Source organism: Lithobates pipiens, unplaced genomic scaffold (assembly GCF_037356315.1).
Source record: "Lithobates pipiens isolate NorthernLeopardFrog02 unplaced genomic scaffold, aLitPip1_a1.2 Scaffold_18, whole genome shotgun sequence".
Classification (NCBI taxonomy): domain Eukaryota; kingdom Metazoa; phylum Chordata; class Amphibia; order Anura; family Ranidae; genus Lithobates; species Lithobates pipiens.
Window position 1 is genome coordinate 217894705 of NW_027507758.1, and position 11492 is coordinate 217906196.

Genomic DNA, 11492 nt, shown 5'->3' on the forward strand with positions numbered 1-11492 from the left:
ATTTTTTTGGGATTAAGTTTTTGGCGGTGTCTAGCAGTATGGGAATTAACGAGGTTTTGTATTGCTTTATGGGTTCATCTGTCCCATGAAATAGAACCGTCCAAGGATCTTCTCTTATTTCATTTTTAGTTGCAACCTTTATTATCTCTATGATCTTCCTCCAATAATTTTTGATAATGGGGCAGTCCCACCAAATATGGGCCATAGTCCCAATTTTTTTACACCCGCGCCAGCAATCCGCAGATTGCGCTACTACAAATTTGGCCGTTTTATCAGGTGTGGCGTACCACCTTGATAAGCATTTGTAGTTTGTCTCTATCAGCTTATTATCTTCCACCCCAATGTGAATTAATTTAAATATCTTCTTACGAATTTGAGTGCTACATTGTGACCCCAACTCCTTTTCCCACTTTTTGATGTATGGCGGGTCCTCCAGCTCGTCTCCCTCTGAGAGAATCTTATATATTCGAGTTATATTTTTTTTGGATTTTTCTCTCAGGCATAGCCGCTCCCGAGGTCTCAAATCCTCTTCACTTCGGATTGGCTGGGGTAAATTTTAGATAAAGTGACTTAACTGGAGGAACCGCCATACATCAATCTTCATGAGTTCTGTGTCTACACTCAGTGCTTGAAATGAAATTATTTTACCGTTGACTAGTATATCTTTTAATTGTGCGTTTCCTTTTATTATCCAATTACCCCCCACTTCCTGTTTTCCCGGTGTAAAATAATCGTTTTCTTTAAGAAAAATCAAAGGTGAATTGTACCCCCAGTTATTTAGTGAATGTGTTCGGTCCCAAATCTTAAATGCTAAACGTGTTATCTCGTGTGCATTTGGTCCTATTGACCTGTACTGTGGGGGGTTCCATATTATGCGTCCTAAAAGTGCTTGACTCATTACATTTTCTAAACTCACCCATCTCTTTTCATTTACCTCTAATATCTTTTTAGGTCCGGGACTGCCAGTCCCCCTTGTCTTTTCCCCCTGCTTAACACCGCCAAGGTAATTCTCGGCTTTTTATATTGCCATATATATTTAGAAATTATATTTTTCAATGTTCTGAAGTAGACCTGAGAAAGCGGGATGGGCAACATTTGAAACTTATATATAATCTTCGGGACCAGTAACATTTTAACTGCGTTAATCCGTCCTAACCAGGAGAGGGGACATGTTGAAATTTTTTTTATTTCTCTTTTAATTTCATCAAGTAAGGGGATATAATTATTCGTGTATATTTTCCTGAAGGTATCCGTAAGATAGACTCCCAAATATTTAATCTCCTTACGCCAGGGGAAGCGGAATTCTGCCCGGAGTTTCTCCTCTTCCTGGTTGCTGATATTAACATTCAAGACTTCGGACTTGCCGAGGTTTATTTTCAAATTCGATATTTTACCGAATTTTTCCAACGTCCTCAGCAAGTTCGGAATCGTAATCCTAGGATTGGTGATGAAAAAGAGCACATCGTCCGCATAGGCTGCGAGTTTGTGTTCGTCCCTTCCCATCTCAATCCCCTTTATATCCTGGTTGTTTCGGATAAAGGTCAGTAACGGCTCCAAAGATAAGGCAAAAAGGAGCGGGGACAACGGACACCCCTGTCTGGTGCCGTTTCCCATTTGAAATTGGGTGGAGGATTCTCCATTAATCTTTACCGAGGCCTGCGGATAGTTATAGAGTACCTGGATCCATTGGATCATTCTCGGTCCCACACCCATTACTTCTAATGTTTCTATCATGAGTCCCCAGTCTACCCTGTCAAATGCTTTCTCCGCATCTATAGACAGGAATAGACCAGGGGTCCCACTGTTTTTTAGGGCCTGGAGGAGGAGTAACGCCCTTACTCCATTATCCCTGCCTTCTCTTTCGGGTATAAATCCGACCTGATCTGGATGCACTAGTTCATTCATCTTTTCCTTTAGTCTAGACGCCAGTATTTTGGCGAATAGTTTTGTATCAGCGTTCAATAATGCTATCGGCCTATAACTGGAGCAGAGCAAGTGATCCTTTCCTTCCTTTGGTATTACCGTGATGGAGGCCTGCAAGGCCTCTGCCTTAATTTCGTATTTTGTGCCTAGTCCGTTCATGTAATTACGTAATCTAGGGACTAATATCTCCTTAAATTTTTTAAAGTAAAAAGTCGTGTACCCGTCAGGTCCCAGACTTTTACCCGATGCCGTATCCTTTAGCGCTTTATAGATTTCCTCGTCTGTAATAGGTCTATCTATATTATATCTATCACTCTCTTGTAAGTACGGTAATTTAGTATCATACAAAAACTCTTTAATAATTTCCTCTTCCCCTTTACCTCGCCCCCCTTTTTGACCTACATTATACAGGGCTTCGTAATATTGCCTGAATACCTCCGCAATTTCCTTAGTAGTATGGACCATCTTCCCATTCTTGTCCTGAATTTTATCAATAAAGTTAGTCCCCCTCTTCCCTTTTAGCTGTCTCGCTAAATATTTACCTGTTTTATTTTTCCCATAGTGTCTCTCTCTGACTCTCCCCTCATATGCCCTCCTTGCTTCCTGATCCATCAAATCCTTGAGTTCTTCTCTCATGTTGATCAGTAGATGAAAGGGTTCCTGCTTTTGGCCCTTATATTTTTTATGCTCTTGCTCTAATCTATAAACTTCTTTTATCAGATTCTCCCTTTTCTCTATTCTATCTTTTTTCATTTTTGCACCTATGGAGATGAGGATACCCCTGATGTATGCTTTATGTCCTTCCCATAGGGAGGCACCCGTAATTTCTCCTGTATCATTCATCGAGAAGTAGAATTCTATTTCTTTCCGAATTATCTCTACGGTTTCTTTGTCCTGTAAAAGATTTTCATTTAATCGCCAGGTAAAAGGTTTTCTATGTATTCCGGGTATCCTCATCTTCATTATCACTGGGGAGTGATCTGACAGAGACACTATTCCTATCCTTGTTTCAGAGACTTCTTCTAACAGCCTATGGTCTACCATTATGTAGTCCAGCCTGGAATGCGTCCCGTGCACGGGGGAAAAAAAGTATAATCTTTTATTTTTTCATGTTGAATCCTCCAAGCATCCATCATTTGATGTTGTTTCAGACGGTGTTTGATTATTTTCAGAGTCCTCTCATTCGTCCCCCTCGCACGGGACGTGCTATCCATGGCTGGGTCCATACAAAAATTTAAATCCCCTGCCAAAATTACATCCCCTGATTTAAAGTCTGCTAATCTCCGTAATATTTGTTTCAAGTATCCTACTGGGTTTTTATTTGGACAATATACATTTGCAAGAGTGAACACCCTATTTCCTAGTTCTCCCTTAAGGAACAAATATCGGCCCTCAGGATCAGTCAGCCTATCGAGCAGAGTGTATCTTGTATGTTTCTCAAAACCAATCGCCACTCCCTTAGCCCTCCTTATTGGGGAGTCCCCATAGAACCAGATCGGGAAACTATCTGAATATAATTTGACATTCGTATCCTGGGTTAAATGGGTCTCCTGCAAAAATACCACTTCTGCTCTATATTGCTGCAGTTCCTTTAAGACTTTAAACCTTTTGTTAGGAGAATTTAATCCTTTTACATTGTATGACAAAAATTTTACCTCAGTCATCCAAGATTATCTGATGACATGCTTAATCTGTATTTTTTTACCCTACCCATAGTTTTCCCTTTTCTTTCTTTCCTCCCCTCTGCAAGGTATTTCTTTTCCCACCATTAGCTTTTGGGTTTCTTCCCCTCATATTGTCCTTCTTTATCTTTCTCCGCCCCAGGATTCCCCTTTCACTTAATAGTGACTGAGATATAAAAAGCAGGGATAGGGAAAACGTACCAAGAGAATAAATAAAAAAATAAAAAAAAAGAGAAAAGGAGAAGATACTCCCCTCCTTTATACCCGCCGTTAACCTGTATAGGTATCGGACAAATGTCTGAAACTTTTCTTCAGGGATCTCTTCACTGATGGTCTGCCGATGATGCGCTCTGATCACAATAGAAGAGACCACCTGTTCTTCTCCGTGACCTAAAGTATATCCCTTATGTGTCCATGCCCTGGCTATAGGAATACATCAAAAAAAAAAAAAAAAGGAGAAAAACCCCTTTTCCTTTGTCACACTGATGTACTCCCCAACTAGAGAGATATGGAGAGAATGGATAGATATTCAAAACACCAGAGGTACTATCTTCTTATACAGAGAATTATTCAGCACTATATTTGATATCTTCGGTCCCACCTTCAATAAGGAAACACATATGCAACTCATAATCAATATCATCCTCGGCTTCTCATCTCATTCTATCTTTAGGCATAGAATCTGGACAGCACTGGCCTTAAGCACAGGAGATATGCGGTAGAAAGAGAAAAGAAAAAACAGGGAAAGCGCACATTTCAAAATGTTTCAAAGTTCACGGCAGTACTTTTCAAGGCTTATTTAGCCTATATATATTAACATATATTTTCAGGAAAATGCTTATTAGGAGCTCAGCTTAGTTTTCAAGTCCGTCCGCTATATCCAGCGAATTTCTCCTGAGCACATGTATTTTAAATGCACGTTTCCACTCCATATAACACAGTTCTGCAGGCTTCCTATTAACGCTGCTCACCTGTATTACTCCTGTTATGCTGCTGCTATGTATTTAACAGGCCATGGAATAGCGGTCAGAATAAGTAAAATGCTTGGATCTGACCTGTTTGTAGTCTTCTTTGCATACAGGGTCTTCAGCTCACAGGGATATCTCAGCATCGGGTGGACGAGCGAGGGGGGGGGGGGAGACCCCGGGAATCCGTTCACTCCAGCGAGATCCTCAGCTCCGTCTGCCGGCGGTGACCTCCGAGTCTCGCTGAGGGGGTACTCAGACTCATACGTGCGGGCGTTCGATTACAGGCGAAGGGGTTGATGCAGGCTTCATTATGGGGCGCTGCGCTCTCTCACCGCGCTCCGCTCCGATCGGTACGGCGGGTCCTCCTCCATCCGCTCGCGTGGAAGCCACAATCAGGCCCCTCCCCTCTCACGTGCGCCGCATGACGTCCCGCGATGGCTGATCTGATCCAGCAACGGGTGATTTTCAGTCCAGCGCAGTCCATCCATGCATCCATCTTCTGTCTCCACTGTCGGAGACACTGCGGGATCCCAGCGCTGACGTTTCTTATATTAGGAGGGTGGGGCCACCTGACCCCGCCCCCTCTAACGCTAGTGAGGGAAGCCAGGGCTTCCCCCATGACGTATGGGTGACCCTGCCCCCCTCTGATGTAACGGAAAACCTGCATTAAATCAGAGGGGGGCGGGGTCACCCATACGTCATGGGGGAAGCCCTGGCTTCCCTCACTAGCGTCAGAGGGGGCAGGGTCAGGTGACGGGTGGCCCGCCCTCCTAATATAAGAAACGTCAGCGTTGGAATCCCGCAGTGTCTCCGACAGTGGAGACAGAAGATGGATGCATGGATGGACTGCGCTGGACTGAAAAACACCCGTCGCTGGATCAGATCAGCCATCGCTGAAGGGCCTGGTAAGTGAATTTGGGGGAACCCTACACTTTTTTTTTTATCAACGACTTTCAATGAGTGTTCTCTGTATTACGGGAGCCGACAATTCATTATAGCTGCGAGTGATTTTAAAAGACTTTTTTTCCTGCAGAAATGACAGGAATGCTATGTGTACATTAGGTTAGGTCAAAATATGAGGTTGAGTCGAGAAGTTTAGCTGTAGTTGGGCTGTTAATATTGACAGGAATGTTGAAGTCACCAAGAATGATCGTGGGTATTCAGAGGAAAGAAAGTAGGGCAGCCAGGCAGCAAAGTCATAAAGAAAGTGCAATATCTGTCCAGGAGGCTGATAAATTGCTGCAATCCTCAGAGAAATGGGAGAAAACAGACAAATACAGTGCATCTTGAAAGAAGAGAGGGATAGAGAGGAAGGGATAGGAAGGACTTGGAAGGTGCTTTGTGGGGATAGAATGAAGGCAACTCCACCTCCTTCCTGTCTGTAGGGTCTGGGGGAGTGAGTCCAATGGAGACCACCATGGGACAGGGCAGCAGGAGAAGCTGAGTCAAACTTTTGAAGCCAGGTTTCTGTTATGGCGAGTATGTTAAAGCCATGTACAGATGTTAGCTAAATGATATATTGCTCAAACATGCCATGGGCATATGTGGAATTACTCCCCAAAATACATTCTGTGGCTTCTCCTGAGTATGGAGATACCACATGTGTGAGACTTTTTGGGAGCCTAGCCGTGTACAGGACCCCGAAAACCAATCACCTCCTTCAGGCTTTCTAAGGGCGTACATTTTTGATTTCACTCCTCATTACCTATCACAGTTTGGAAGGTCATAATATGCCAAGATAGCACAAACCCACCCAAATGACCCCATTTTAAAAAGTAGATACCCCAAGCTATTTGCTGAGAGGCATGTTGAGTCCATGAAATATTTTATATTTTGCCACAATTTGCGGGAAAATTACAAAAGTTGTCACTAAATGATATATTGCTCAAACATGCCATGGTTATATGTGGAATTACACCCCCAAATACATTCTGCTGCTTCTCCTGAGTACGGGAACACTACCTTTTTGGGAGCCTAGCCATGTACAGGACCCCGAAAACCAATCACAGCCTTCAGGCTTTCTAAGGGTGTAAAATTGTGATTTTACTCCTCACTACTTATCACAGTTACGGAGGCCTGAAATTTCCAGATAGCACAACCCCCCCCCCCCCCCCCCCGTGAATCCTTTTTGGACACCCCAAGGTATTTGCTAAGAGGCACAGTGAGTATTTTGCAGCTCTCATTTGTTTTTGAAAATGAAGAAAGAAAAGATAAATGTATTTTTTTTTCTTTTCAATTTTCAAAACTTTGTGCCAAAAAGCGAGACCTGCAAAATATACCTCTCAACAAATAGCTTGGGGTGTCTACTTTCCAAAATGGGGTCATTTGAGGGGGTTTTGTGCTAAAATAAAGTTTTGTGCTCCCAAAAAGTCTCACACATGTGGTGTCCTGTACTCAGGAGAAGCAACAGAATGTATTTTGGGGTGCAATTTCACATGGCATGTTTGAGCAATATATCATTTAGTGACAACTTTCTGTAAAAATATATAAATATTTTCACAGGAATTTCTGATAATCAGCTGGCTGAGGTAAGCCTTTTGCTTACATTTGAGTCATCAGACTTCCTTGATCGGTAAGGCATTTTTTTTTTTTTATAAATGTATATTTATTGAGAAAAAGATTTCTTTCACAGAACAAAGTATATATGCTTCCGATACATACAATCAAAATTAACATTGCAACTGTAACAGCAAGTACCGCCGCAGGCGGGATATCAAATGTCGGTATCTTAATATATCACATTAAGGGGGAAGGAACAGGATACACCACGGATTCGCATATAAAGATGCATAGTTAAACCAAGTGCCGTATTTTATATAGGTAACGTAGGGGTAGGATCTCGGGAGAGAGCCATGGGAAAAATTTCCTGGAAGCTCATGTCTACACATCAGGGTGTTGCCTCAGGATTAGATATAGAGTTGTCTCATCTGTCCCATATTTTAGAAAATTTAGGTAGAGAGTCTTGTACCAAAGCAGTCATATGTTCCATCCTACGTATGTTTGCAATAGCGGAAATCAACTGAGAGTGGGTTGGGGGGGAGGAGGACAACCAAAGAGCAGGAATCACTCTCTTGGCAGCTAGGAGGACATATGCTGTCAGCTTCTTAGCGCATTTTGATAGCGTCGCAACAGGCAGGCCCAGTAAGTAATGCCTCGGGTCTAAAGGGATGGCGATCCCCAACACGGTATGGAGCAGGGATTGGACCATAGACCAAAAAGGTACAATCAAAGGGCAACTCCAAAAAATGTGATAATGAGTGCCCTCATGTCGTAAGCACCTCCAGCACATCTTAGACATAGAGGGGTCATATTTGTGTAGCATTTCAGGAGTTTTGTACCAAAACATCAGTATCTTGTAGGCTGTCTCTCTCTGCTCCACACACCTAGAAACCTTGGAGGTAGACAACCAGACGTCTTGCCATTGAGAGAGGGTTAAGGGAGTCTGTAAAATAGTGGCCCATCTCTTCATATAGAGGTGAGCCTCCGCGGTGGGGACAGTAGAATTATGAAGTATGCTGTATATGGCGGATATGAGGCCCTTCTGGCAAGGACCCTGGGAGCATAAAGTTTCAAAGGTGGTAGGATTGACCAGAGCCAGGTCAGGGGATCTGGAATGAAAATAGTGTTTAAATTGGAGGTAAGAAAAGAGGAGTTGGTTCGGGATATCATACTTATTCTGAAGCTCTAAAAAGGATAGGAATTTACGAGATATCGGGTGTACTAGGTGGCGAAGTTGGAAGATACCCGAACTGAACCAAGGGTACATATTCTTCAAGGAGAGACTATCAGGTAAGTCTGGGTTGAAAACGACATTTAACAAGGGTGAGCATGGAGAAGAGAGAGAGTACCTCCCATGACATTTTTTCCATATGGATAGAGTAAATAACATCGGCCCAAGGAGTATGTGTCTAAGCTGAGCCATAGAGGAGGGCAGATCTGACCACAGCATGGAGCAAGGGTGAACAGGACTAATGACACTCATTTCAAGTTCCGACCATCTACTGGTAGCGAAATAGGATGACCAGGAGATAGCCTGCAGAAGGTGAGTCGCATAAAAGTACTTCACTATATCAGGAGCTCCTAACCCCCCATGAGACCGCGGAGCAAAGACCACGGTCTGGGCGATTCTGTGCATTTTATTTCCCCATATAAATTTAGTAAAGGCCCGTTGAATATTCCGAAGCTGAGGCATGGAAATAGCAATTGGTAACTTTTCAAAGAGATACAAAAATTTAAGGAGTATGGCCATTTTTAATACATTAATCCTACCCAGGAGGGACAGAGGGCAAGTTGACCAGCTTCTGAGCAGACTATGTGTTTCCGCTATCAGAGAGACAAAGTTAGCTTCGTATAAGGAATTATATGTAGCGGTCAAGTTAATGCCAAGGTATTTAAGGGAGACCGGGCACCAATGGTAGGGGAAGTCATTCTTTAAAGAAGCCAGAAGTGGAGGAGGAATATGAATGGGGAGCGCTTCAGTTTTAGTCGTGTTAACCCTATACCCCGAGAGTTTACTGAATGTATCCAGGAGTGTATAAAGTTTGGGGAGGGAAATTTGAGGTTTCGTCAAGGTGAGGAGGATGTCATCTGCAAAAAGGGACAACTTATATTCCTTCAGTCTGAGAGAAATCCCGCTTATATCTGAGTCTTCCCTTATAGCTGCGGCCAAGGGCTCAAGGCATAATATAAACAACAGGGTTGATAGGGGACATCCCTGTCTAGTGCCGTTACTATGCGTAAAGAGTGGGGATCTATAAGATGCCAGTTGGACCTGGGACGTGGGAAGTGAGTACAAGGCCTGCAGGGCTGACAGGAAAGAACCAGAAAAACCAAAACGCTGGAGCGTGGCAAACATGTATGGCCATCCCAGCCTATCAAAGGCTTTTTGTGCGTCTAAACTCAAAATAGTGGCAGGGCGGGATGTTTTGTCTAGCAGGTCTATGAGATCGATGGTGCGTCTAGTGTTATCACCGGCTCGTCTACCCAGGACAAATCCTACCTGGTCATTATGGACCAGGGCGGGAATCATCGAGGAAAGTCTATTAGCTAAAATTTTGGTGAAGATCTTATAATCGGAGTTAAGTAAAGCTATGGGTCTGTAATTGTCCGGTAGGGTAGGGGATTTACCCGGCTTCGGGATAACCGTTATGTGCGCATGTAGGAACTGGGAATGAGGCACTATACCTTTCTGTAAAGAGGAAAAAAGATTTAGCAAATGAGGGCTCAGAGTCGGAAGGAAAGATTTATAATAGATATAAGGAAGTCCGTCTGGGCCTGGGGATTTATGGGATGGGAGTGCTTTCACTACCGCAGCCAATTCCTCTGGCGTGACGGCAGCGTTCAGGGTATCCACCTGGAAAGAGGACAACACTGGCAGTTTCAAAGAGGTGCAGAAGTCATTAAAGCTATCTTGGGAGAAAGCGTGGTTGGGATCGGAGGTTAGGCAGTTATATAGTTTCTTATAAAAAGCACCAAAAACTTTAGACATTGTTAAGGGGCAGTAGGTTGGTGTGCCATCTGACTGAATAAGAAGATCGGGATAGGAGTGGAATGGGCGGAGTTTGAGCTTATTCACCAACATCCTATGAGGCTTGTTAGCGAACTCATAAAATTTCTGTTTTGCCCAGAGTAGGGCTTTGGAGCATTTATGCAAATCTAATGATTTTAACCGTTCGCGTAGGGAAGTCACTGTGCGGAGACGAGACACCGAAGGGGAGGACAAGAGCAGAGCTTCAGCTTTTTGCAACTGAGAAAGAGTATCTAGTCTCTGCGCAGCCGAGTCCCGCTTAAGGCGGGAGCCGGCTGAGATACATTCTCCTCTGAAGAAGGCCTTGTGCGCCTCCCAAAGGGTGGATACGTCCCGCACAGATCCCACGTTAAATTGGAAAAAGTCAGTTAAACTTTGAGACAAATGAGCCTTAGTGACCGGATCCCGGAGAAGGAAGTCATTAAGTCTGCAATGACAGGTCCTGGGTGTAGAGGAGGAGAGGGTAAGGTCGAGCTGGACCGAGGCATGATCCGACCACGTCATGGGATTCAACTCTGAGGCTACTGCCGACGTCAGTAGAGGTGCCGTTACAAAAATATAATCCAATCTAGAGTACATTTTATGTGGGGGGGAATAAAAAGAAAATTGGCGGTGTATGGGGTGTTTAATCCTCCAAATATCTAGTAGGTGATGGGATCTAATAAGTTTGCGAAACGCAGTGGATTGACGTTCAGTTTTAGAAGAGGGGTTACCTGGGAAAAGGGTTTGTCTGTCCCTCTTATGCCCCGTACACACGAGCGAACGGACTTGGCCACACACAATCACACTAAACTCCGACGGATTCGAACGTGATGACGTACGACCCGACTCGAATAAGGAAGTTCATAGCCAGTAGCCAATAGCTGCCCTAGCGTCGGTTTTAGTCCGTCGGAGTAGCATACACACGAGCGGAGTTTTCGAAGGGGACCGGGTCCGGCGGAGTTCCTTCGGGAAAATTTGAAGCATGTTCCATATTCTAAAGTCCGTCAGACTTTGGTGAATCAAAAGTCCGTTGCAGCCCACACACGATCGGATAGTCTGACGGACTCGGTCCTTCGGACTTTGGATGTTGAAAAGTCCGCTCGTGTGTACGCGGCATTAGCGGACATGGTCATATTAAAGTCCCCGCGGATGATCATGAATGGCTGGGCATATGAGCCCAGTGCATCCAAGACCCCAGAGAGGAACTGAACCTGGCCCGAATTTGGGGCGTAAATATTAACTATAGTAAGTGAGCGGGATAAGTAGTCGCAGTCCAGGAGAATGTATCTACCCTGTGGGTCAAGGAATGAGGACTTCACCCGTAACGGGCAGGTTTTTTTAATCAGTATCGCGACCCCTGCTTTACCAGAGGGATCGGAAGCCATAAAAGAAACCGGAAAATGTTTAGCA